Source organism: Amia ocellicauda, chromosome 12, assembly GCF_036373705.1.
Source record: "Amia ocellicauda isolate fAmiCal2 chromosome 12, fAmiCal2.hap1, whole genome shotgun sequence".
NCBI lineage: Eukaryota > Metazoa > Chordata > Actinopteri > Amiiformes > Amiidae > Amia > Amia ocellicauda.
The window spans coordinates 17,726,054-17,737,904 of NC_089861.1; the positions used below are offsets into that span (position 1 = coordinate 17,726,054).

At 39.6% G+C, this 11,851-nt stretch overlaps 1 long non-coding RNA gene across 1 annotated transcript; it reads left to right on the forward strand.

Annotated features, from left to right (window-relative positions):
- Positions 1 to 4,564: 4,564 nt before the first annotated feature.
- LOC136764462 (uncharacterized) lies at positions 4,565 to 11,851 on the forward strand. Its single transcript, XR_010821198.1, has 6 exons — positions 4,565 to 4,904; positions 5,961 to 6,266; positions 6,452 to 6,718; positions 7,507 to 7,530; positions 9,456 to 9,479; positions 11,194 to 11,851. It is a non-coding gene; the product is annotated as an uncharacterized LOC136764462 (long non-coding RNA).

The window sequence follows — 11,851 nt, forward strand, 5'->3', positions numbered from 1 at the left end:
CTCTCTATCTTTACAAGGTTTCCAGGACCTGATACAGAGAAGCATCATCATAGCAGGATGCTGCCACAACCATGCTTCATGGTAGGGATGGTGTTAGGCTTGCGCCAAACATAGCATTTAGTGTTGAGGCCAGAAAGCTCTATTTTGGTCTCATCAGACCATAGAATCTTACTGCACTTTGTCGCAGAGTCTCCCACATGTCTTCTGGCAAACTCTAGCCAAGATTTGATGAGAGTTTTTTTTTTTTTTAATGGTTTTTGTTTTGCCACTCTCCCATAAAGGCCACTTTTGTGAAGCACACGGACTATTGTTGTAGTATGCACAGTGTTTCCCAGCTCAGCCGTGGAAGACTAACTCTTATAGAGTTGCCATAGGCCTCTTGGTGGCCTCCCTGACTAGTGCCCTTCTCGCCCGGATACTCAGTTTTTGAGGATGGCTTGATCTAGGCAGATTCACAGTTGTGCCATATTCTCTGCATTTGGACAATTTGCATAATGGACTTTAGTGTGCTCCGGGGGATATTCAATGCCTTGGAAATGTTCTTATATCCTACCCCTGATTGGTGCTTTGAAGAACCTTATTCTGGATTTGCATTGCATGTTCCTTCATCTTCATGATCTAGTTTTTGTTAGGAATTGTACTAACCAGCTGTGGAACCTCCCAGAGACAGGTGTATTTAACCTGAAATCATGTGACACACCTTAATTACACGGAGGTGAACTCCATTCAACTAACTACGTGACTTCTAAAGACAATTGGTTTCACCACAGCTCAATCAGATGAGCCATAGCAAAGGGGGTGATTAATTATGCATTCAATTATTTTCTGTTTTGTATTTGTAATTAATTTAGAACAATTTGCAGATTATATTTTTCACTTTGACATTTTGGACATTTTCTGTGTTGATCAGTGGCAAAACTCCTGATTAAATCCATTCTGATTTCATGTTTTAACATAATGAAATGTGGAAAAGCCCAAAGGGGTGACTACTTTGGAGAGCCACTGTACTACCAGGCTGACACTAGAGTCACTGAGCAAGAGCTTCTTGCTCCATGGAGCCATCTCTTGGCAGACCCATGTCATTAAGTGTGTTTTGAGTTAAATCCTCTGATATGTCATAATCAAAGTTCATTTTTGTAGGTGGTAAAATTCTCTGATAAAAAAAAAAGAAATTGTGTTGTTCCACAATTAAAATATAATGCTAAAATTAATAATTGTTTTCAAAAATAATATATATTAAACTTAGTCAAAGTGATGATGAATGAAAACAATAATGCATATTGTAGTACTTACTGTGCACAACAGGTTAAATGCAAAATACTTTCACTTACAAACCAAACTGCTAATCTATTGCAGTGTCTGCACAAATGCTCTTACAAGAACATGTAGAAGTGTACAGCACAGACAGGGAGGCTGTGCCAGGCTCCTTCTGACAGAGCCAGGGTGAGACAAACAAAGGTAAACACCAGAGGGGTAAGGGGCTCACAGGACAACTCACACACATAATCCATTACACTGTGCATGCATGCCTCTGCCCACCCCCCGCCCTTACCGAGAAAACACCGTCAGCACTACCCACCCCCCAACGCTTACCGGAAAAAAACACCCTAGTATTACATGCTGATTATGTTCTGGCCCGCAGACTATTAGCTCAGAGGCCAGAACTAGTAGCCGAGCCCTCCTTTATGCTAATGCTGGAGCAGCAGCCCTCTAGTGCTACAATATATAAGATTAACTTCAGGAAGGACAGAGAATATTTATCTCATCGAGCAAAAGGTGCTACATAGAGCCAAACATAACCTTTATTTTTAGAGTGTACAGGCATTGATTAAAAGAGGACGATGTAAGCTAAACATTCAATATTTCTGGTGGTGATCTAATGCTGGAAAGGTGTAGCTTCAAGCCTCTATCTAAAATTGTTTAAGCATAAATACATTCTTACAGGGCTCAGTGTTGTATAATATTGGCTGATGCCTCATGTGTAGGTGCAGGAGACACCTGCATGACGTAAGTATTGCCCACCTTGTGTGAGTAGGAATTTGCTTCATGGCAATCTTTGCTGGCCCATGGGTGGTGTTGTTCACTAGATGCCCTATTATTCAGGGAGGAACTCCCAATACTTGATGAAGTAAACCAACATCCAGTTTAAAGGGTTTTTAATACATTAATACAAAAAAAGCTGTATCAATGGAGCACATACAACACAAAACGAATAACACACATTGCACTGTGGTAAGTCTTCAATGAATCAAACAAATGTAATGTGCAGTTCAGATATCCAGGGCCCCTCTTTGTGCAACATCAAAATACTAAACAAAAGTGAAAAATCGCAGGAAACTGGCTGACACTCCTAACTGGACACAGTGGTTACTTCTCACACTCAGGATTGAGGGACCGACTGAAACGGGAACCCGCCACAGCAGCTGGCAGTGCCGATCGTATGGGTGTTACACTTTATTACATATATATATTCGCACTGCTTTACAGATAGTTTAAATATAGGGTGCGTTCTTGCAGCGCAGTTCTGCACTTTGCTGTAATAATACACAGGTTCAAAGGTGCAAATCTGAGCTACAAGAACGCGACCATTCAAATCTATATTAAAGTTAAGCATTCTCCCTGCAGACTGTTTTAGAACATAAGAACATAAGAAAGTTTACAAATGAGAGGAGGCCATTCGCCCCATCGTGCTCGTTTGGTGTCCATTAATAACTGAGTGATCCAAGGATCCTATCCAGTCTATTTTGAAATGTTCACAAACTTTCAGCTTCAACCACATCGCTGGGGAGTTTGTTCCAGATTGTGACAACTCTCTGTGTGAAGAAGTGGCTCCTGTTTTCCGTCTTGAATGCCTTGAAGCCCAATTTCCATTTATGTCCCCGGGTGTGTGTGTCCCTGCTGATCTGGAAAAGCTCCTCTGGTTTGATGTGGTTGATGCCTTTCATGATTTTGAAGACTTGAATCAAGTCCCCACGTAGTCTCCTCTGTTCCAGGGTGAAAAGGTTCAGGTCCTCAGTCTCTCAGTAGGACATTCCCTTCAGACCTGGAATAAGTCTGGTTGCTCTCCTCTGAACTGCCTCTAGAGCAGCGATATCTTTCTTGAAGTGTGGAGCCCAGAACTGCACACAGTATCCAGATGAGCTCTAACTAGTGCATTGTACAGTCTTAACATCACTGCCCTTGTTTTCAATTCTACACTTCTGACAATATACCCTAGCATTGTGTTTGCCTTTTTTATTGCTTCCCCACATTGTTTTATAAAGACACATGGCAAATCAGCAGTATATACACTCACCTAAAGGATTATTAGGAACACCATACTAATACTGTGTTTGACCCCCTTTCGCCTTCAGAACTGCCTTAATTCTACGTGGCATTGATTCAACAAGGTGCTGAAAGCATTCTTTAGAAATGTTGGCCCATATTGATAGGATAGCATCTTGCAGTTGATGGAGATTTGTGGGATGCACATCCAGGGCACGAAGCTCCCGTTCCACCACATCCCAAAGATGCTCTATTGGGTTGAGATCTGGTGACTGTGGGGGCCAGTTTAGTACAGTGAACTCATTGTCATGTTCAAGAAACCAATTTGAAATGATTCGACCTTTGTGACATGGTGCATTATCCTGCTGGAAGTAGCCATCAGAGGATGGGTACATGGTGGTCATAAAGGGATGGACATGGTCAGAAACAATGCTCAGGTAGGCCGTGGCATTTAAACGATGCCCAATTGGCACTAAGGGGCCTAAAGTGTGCCAAGAAAACATCCCCCACACCATTACACCACCACCACCAGCCTGCACAGTGGTAACAAGGCATGATGGATCCATGTTCTCATTCTGTTTACGCCAAATTCTGACTCTACCATCTGAATGTCTCAACAGAAATCGAGACTCATCAGACCAGGCAACATTTTTCCAGTCTTCAACTGTCCAATTTTGGTGAGCTTGTGCAAATTGTAGCCTCTTTTTCCTATTTGTAGTGGAGATGAGAGGTACCCGGTGGGGTCTTCTGCTGTTGTAGCCCATCCGCCTCAAGGTTGTACGTGTTGTGGCTTCACAAATGCTTTGCTGCATACCTCGGTTGTAACGAGTGGTTATTTCAGTCAAAGTTGCTCTTCTATCAGCTTGAATCAGTCGGCCCATTCTCCTCTGACCTCAAGCATCAACAAGGCATTTTCGCCCACAGGACTGCCGCATACTGGATGTTTTTCCCTTTTCACACCATTCTTTGTAAACCCTAGAAATGGTTGTGCGTGAAAATCCCAGTAACTGAGCAGATTGTGAAATACTCAGACCGGCCCGTCTGGCACCAACAACCATGCCACGCTCAAAATTGCTTAAATCACCTTTCTTTCCCATTCAGACATTCAGTTTGGAGTTCAGGAGATTGTCTTGACCAGGACCACACCCCTAAATGCATTGAAGCAACTGCCATGTGATTGGTTGGTTAGATAATTGCATTAATGAGAAATTGAACAGGTGTTCCTAATAATCCTTTAGGTGAGTGTATATTTGCTCATATGAGTTTTGGTGTTTAAAAACACGCATGGGGCTGGGACTTTTGTATGGTCGGGAACTATTGTATGCTACACCGGAAATGCGACGGGGTACCGGTTTAGGACGGGACAGGAACTAGTATAGTCGCGTTCGTGTAGTGGCTCCACCAATGGCAGCGGTGGGGTTGTGCAGCTCTGCGCAGAACTGCGGAAATCTGCCCCACACGAAGTGAAAGCAAAGGGATAGTTTCGTCTTGTTTAGTGGATGGTGTTTGCTCGGACTCTCTGTACTACAGAAATCAACATCTGAAATCTGCCGTCAGCACAAATCGCAGCTGTTTTAATACATAATCATGAAATATGAGGCTGCTGGACTTTCTTCGAGTGCTGCTGGTCTTTGTCGCTGGTAAGGCGGCTGCTTTTCCTGTGCGGACGTTTCTGAAGTGGACTTGTTTACACTGATCCTAAGAGCTTTAACATCAATGAAAAGTTCAGTCACTGGCTCTGTTTTATACGAAAGAAAGACAGATAGCAGACATGGATAAATCAAATTGACGATTGAGCGTCATGAGAAGTGTTCGGGTCCGAAATAAAGCAACTTTGTTGGAAGTCATGTCCTGTTTTCGAGCTTGTCTCTCTGACACTCCGACTAATATAGTATGTGTAGAAGCCATGCGTGTTTTTAATAACACATTATTTTTGTATGAATAAAATATAGCCTAATGTAAACGTAGAGCAGCCAACAAAATGCAAAGCATAAGCACGTGAAAAAGTTATAGTTTAAAAGTATAGCCTAGATAATGGATCAGGATAGATAATTAACAAGATATTACTTTACATAATATTTTGAATGTACTAAATCCCCTGCTATATAGATCTGCCTTTTAAAAGTCACTGAAAAAGTATAAGAATGCAAATGTGATGACTTTTGAAAACAACGCATTGTTGTACCTTCATTACGTTTGATTTGTTTTGTTAATTATAAACAATATAAAACATGCATCTATTGACGCATTCCAATCATTAGGCTATACAATTGACCGTTTGCCTTTAAAATAAAAGAAAAAAAGGAGGAATTTGCCTTATTACTTGTTACTTGTATTCTGTTACAGGTATTGGGAATTTTAATGTTAACCTGAGAATGTTTCAGACCATTTTAAATGTGAATGGTGCTTCTGGTTGATATAGTTTAGCTGCTCTTAATACCCACAAATCTGCAAAACGATCCGAACTGTATACAGAGTCCTGTTCCTGTTTGTAACTTGGCAGTCGGAACAGGTGTCTCAATAGCATTTGTAGTAACTATTCTGCCTTTGATTTCGCCAAAAACAGGACCACATTAGAGACTTGATTTAAAGTGGTTATATTGTTCTACAATGCACAGTAATTGCCTTGTTGTGTGCTGGGTGTTATTTGTTTTCAGAGGCCATTCATCTCCTGTTTCTCTTTCTGTCCTTCACAGAACTGTGTCTGTCTCTTGGTCAATCTGAGCTGCTGAAGGGTGTTGTGGGAGAGGCGGTCACTTTTAAATATCCAGTGTTAAAGGATGGCTTCTTGAACTACAAGTCTGGAGTCAGTATTGCACATGTGTCCAACAGTGCGCTCCGTCCTGTTTTTGTGGAGAAATTGAAAGGGAGAGTGCACTGGGACAGAGAGACTGGGCTCTTCAGCATCACACAGCTCTTTTTGAACGACACTGGGAACTACGCAGTGCAGAACACCGGAGGACAGAGCTCAGTCACAACAGACTTCCACCTGATGGTTTACAGTGAGTGTCAGTGCTGTGCAGATTCAGATTTCAGTATAATGAACCAGGAGTTCTGTGTCTTTGTGGGAGGGTCATGTGAGGGGTGAGGGGGGCGGGGGGTCTGTGTAGATTTTCGTTTCCTTAATACAATATTCCTTTGCTCTCAATTTTAATGGTTTGTCTGCTTGCCCCCCCTCTCTCTCCAGATGCCATATCGGAACCTCAACTGTCTGTGTCTGATAAAGGCAGTCTTCCCCAGAGACCCTGCCTTGTAGAGTGCTCCGTAGCGAATGGCAGAGAGGTGACGCTGTACTGGCACAGCAAGGGAAAAACAGTGTCCAGCACCTCCTCCTCTGACCTCAACTCCACCCTGACTCTAGCTCTACAGATCACAGGGCTTTCTGACTCCTACAGCTGTGTTGCCTCCAATCCCATCAGCATCTGGATAGTCAGTGCTAGTGGGCTCTGCAATGGTGAGACAGCATGTACTGAAGTTGATAAAGTAAATTGTACACAGACCAGCACACAGCTCCTCCATTGCCTGCGCTCTATACTTGTTGTGTTAATTGAGTGTGTGCTGGCTCTTTGTGTATGTGCGCGCACTATGCTCTGTGTGTATGTGTGCTGTATTTCTGTGTGTGTGTGTGTGCTCTATGCCGTGCTGTGCCGTGCTGTGCCGTGCTGTGCTGTGTGCAGCCTATGACTATGATATGTACCAGAATTCCAATTATATACACAAAGGTGCATATAGGCTGTGCACATAGATGTTTTTATACGGAAAAATAAATAGTCATGAACAGAATTGAACCTGGCTTAAGCTATGTATCATCAAGTTTGATCATTTTCAAAAGCCATACTCGGTTCCTGTTACTATGGATGAGTCTTACTCTTTTTAATAATAATAATAATGTTTGTGTATGTGTACTGTGTCATCCTGCAGGATATTGCTTGCTATTACACGTTACAGGCACAGCTCCTAAGGGAAATAAGAAGTGTCACATTCATGTACATTGTTGCCAGCAATTTTCAAATGTCTATATAGTGGTCATGTCAGTTCCATATTGGTCATTGTAAATCTGTTTTCTTGCCTCAAGAATTATTGCTCCCATTATTATATGAATTACTGCAGCTTACCTTATAGGTTTCTAGTATTCAGATACTTGTTACTAGAGATCCGCTGTTAACTGCAGAAGGCAGATACATTTGTATACAAGCCAACTGGAAAACTTTGATCGCATCATGGATTTTTGTTTTCTTCCAGGTCAAGAATATTGTGATGCAAATTGTGAGTATAATATCAACATATATATCAACACATTCAAATCATTAGGTTATAAAATGGAACATTTGCCTTTAAAGTAATGAGAGAAGGACACATTTGCCTTAGTTTGGGGACTTATTACTCATAATCTATTAAAGGTATTGGAAATATCTTTTCACATTTAACCTAAGGTTAAACCTAAGGATGTTTCAGACCAATTTAAATCTGAATGGTGCTTCTGGTTGATATAGTTTAGCTGCTCTTAATACCCACAAAGTCCCAAAAGGAGCTGAGCTGTATACAAGCAGTCCTGTTCCTCTTTGTAACTTGGCAGTCGGAACAGGTGTCTCTCAATAGCATTTTTAGCAACTATGCTGCTTTTGATTTTGCCAAAAAAAGGACAACATTAGAGACTTGATTTAAAGTGGTTATTACTCTGCTACAGTGAACAATGCTACATTCTGAACAATGTCTGTATAATCTCAACATATAATGATGGGTTGCTTTTATTTAATTTAGTCTTCTTTTTCTTTGTTCCTTATATTCTTATTATACATTTAATCATGCAAAGAAAAAAAAATCTAAGTGACAGGAAATGTGTAACTCTGCTGGCAAGGAAACCAGGGATCTTAAAGACTTAAGATTAGTGTGTAACTGACATGTGGGTTAGGTTCTTCATAGCAGTGAACATCCTTGTGTGGATATCAGCAATCTCAATTCCTTCCAGGTCTTTGAGCAGAAGGAAGAAAAAAAATATATGCATGAATTCAGATCACAGCAAATAGGCTTTATGTAAATTGTTGAGTTTTATAGGCCTATTTGGCATTGGACACCCTAGAATCAGAAAGAGTAGGTAGAATTGGTTTGAATAACTATATATTCCAGATTTTAGCAACAGTTGCTGTCTTTACCTTTAAAACCATAGAAATCTGCCACAGAGTGTGGGTTGTCTGCTGGTGTTTCCCTTTCATTGGTTTGGAAACTGGATTCAGATCAATGTATAGTAGATAGATACTGAATTGAATATGTACTTTGAAAAACCAACTACAACTGCTGGTCTCAAAGTCTGTTTTGGAATCATAGGACATTAAGGAATATTCAATCTAAATCAAAAGAGACAGACCGTAATTTGTAACTGAATATGCATATTGCTGATGTATATGCAAAATGGTGATGAGCAATTGCTGGTGATGAAATGTGCGTGATGAAAATTGTGTGACAAAAGACAAGCTCCCGATAAATCCTACTTTAACTGACAATCACTTGTACAAAGAGTGAGTTCAAAGTGATGCTAACTTGTTAAACCCTTTATCACTGGATGGGTTCACCTGTTTATTAGTCTGCAACCACACACTCGCTACACTACGATAAGCTTTTACGGCCTCTCTCATGTGGTAAAGTTACCATGTATGTGTATGTGTGCTGTATTTCTGTGTGTGTGTGTGTGTGTGTGTGCTCTATGCCGTGCTGTGTCATGCTGTGCTGTGCTGTGTGCTAGTACTGTGTGCAGCCTATGACTATGATATGTACCAGAATTCCAATTATATACACAAAGGTGCATATAGGCTGTGCACATAGATGTTTTTATACGGAAAAATAAATAGTCATGAACAGAATTGAACCTGGCTTAAGCTATGTATCATCAAGTTTGATCATTTTCAAAAGCCATACTCGGTTCCTGTTACTATGGATGAGTCTTACTCTTTTTAATAATAATAGTAATGTTTGTGTATGTGTACTGTGTCATCCTGCAGGATATTGCTTGCTATTACACGTTACAGGCACAGCTCCTAAGGGAAATAAGAAGTGTCACATTCATGTACATTGTTGCCAGCAATTTTCAGATACTTGTTACTAGAGATCCGCTGTTAACTGCAGAAGGCAGATACATTTGTATACAAGCCAACTGGAAAACTTTGATCGCATCATGGATTTTTGTTTTCTTCCAGGTCAAGATTATTGTGCTGGAAATTGTGAGTATAATATCAACATATATATCAACACATTCAAATCATTAGGTTATAAAATGGAACATTTGCCTTTAAAGTAATGAGAGAAGGACAAATTTGCCTTAGTTTGGGGACTTATTACTCATAATCTATTAAAGGTATTGGAAATATTTTTTCACATTTAACCTAAGGTTAAACCTAAGGATGTTTCAGACCAATTTAAATCTGAATGGTGCTTCTGGTTGATATAGTTTAGCTGCTCTTAATACCCACAAAGTCCCAAAAGGAGCTGAGCTGTATACAAGCAGTCCTGTTCATCTTTGTAGCTTGGCAGTCGGAACAGGTGTCTCTCAATAGCATTTTTAGCAACTATGCTGCTTTTGATTTTGCCAAAAAAAGGACAACATTAGAGACTTGATTTAAAGTGGTTATTACTCTGCTACAGTGAACAATGCTACATTCTGAACAATGTCTGTATAATCTCAACATATAATGATGGGTTGCTTTTATTTAATTTAGTCTTCTTTTTCTTTGTTCCTTATATTCTTATTATACATTTAATCATGCAAAGAAAAAAAAATCTAAGTGACAGGAAATGTGTAACTGCTGGCAAGGAAACCAGGGATCTTAAAGACTTAAGATTAGTCATCTTAAAATCCAATGAAAAATAATAATTGTTATTATGCCTTATCCAGGGCAAATTACAATATAATTGCAATACAAAGTGCAAGAATACAGTTTACAACTTCCAATTTACTCAGGCAAGTACAGTAAGTGAGGTCATACATCCTGGACAGTAAAAGCTAAGTGCTGTCAAGATGTCAGGTCACAGTCAAGGGCTCCGGGAAAGGGAGCAAGGAGGAAAACAATCAAAAACGCAAGAAGCATAATAAAACTCTGTGAAGTGCTATCTAACGGGGATAATGTTGTCTTATAACTTTGTTGAGTGGATAATCTCTTTTGATGTTTAATTTCTGATTATATCTTTTTTGTTCAGCCTTCAGTAAGCCAAAAAAAGAAGCGCTCATTAGCTCAGCCTACTACCCTAATTTGCAGACACCACCTATTTAAAATGTCAAACAGGACATTTGCGGATGCACATTAACAATGTCATTGTTTTGCTCCTTGAAATTGTCTATATATATATATATATATATATATATATATATATATATATATATATATATATATATATATATATATATATATATATATATATATTTAAATATTTATAGTGGCTCTCAAAAGTATTCACCTCCCTTGGACTTTTCCACATTTCGTTGTGCATTCATTAACAATGTATTTAATCAGGAGTTTTTGCCACTGATCAACACAGAAAATGTCCATAATGTCAAAGAGAAAAATATAATCTGCAAATTGTATTTTTCACTTTGACATCATGGACATTTTCTGTATTTATCAGTGGCAAAAACTCCAGATTAAATCCATTCTGATCTCATGTAACAGAATGAAATGTGGAAACGTCCAAGGGGGGTGAATACTTTTGAGAGCCATTGCATGATTAATGTAGAAAGTGCTTCACTGATGACCGAATAGTAAAGACCCAACCCCAGCAGATAGGAGCTGCAGGGACAGGTGGGATGTTATTGTGTCATAAGAGTCCTAATCCAGGACAGCAGGGGCCAGAACAGAGACCAAGTGTCTTATCCTGTAGAGTAAGTAAGTCACTCTGTGTGTGTTAATCTCCCTCTCTGTTTCTCTCTCTCTCTCTAACCAGCATCATTAAGTTCTGGAACAGTGGCTGTGATCATCATTCTCATTCTAATTGCAATTCTGTTTGCGATTTTGACTCTTCTTCTTTGGAGAAACAAAAGAGGCAAGTATCTCCTAATCTGTCTGTGTACACTTGTCAGTCTCTGTCTGTATACCTATCTCTGTCCATGGTCATCTGTGTGTCAATAATTAGTTGTGTGGAGTTCTCACTGCTTTGTGTCTATACACTGTGTGTCTACAGCGCTAGTCAGTGTGTCTCTTAGTAAAATAGTAAATAAATCAGCAGAAATTAATATGATCTAGATACAAACAAGAATGTAGTATACTAACAATGTAGTATTTTGTACTTAATACAGTGCCTTGCAATATTATTCAGAACCTTCATATGGATTTTGTGAAATTACAAATACTTAATATTTAATTCAAGTCTTCAATGCTCAAACTGAAGACTTCTAAGGCTAAGGTAACTTACACCAAATATCAGCAAAATCTAAAGAGGAAAAAAAGTTTCTTTGAGATCACTTATGGATAGCAGTTCTCAAGTCTTTCCAGAGATTCTCAATAGGATTCAAGTTAGGACTTTGACTTGGTCTCTCTATGCCATTCCCTTTCTTATTATTTAGCCACTACATTGTATATTGAGCTTTTTGCTTTGGATCATT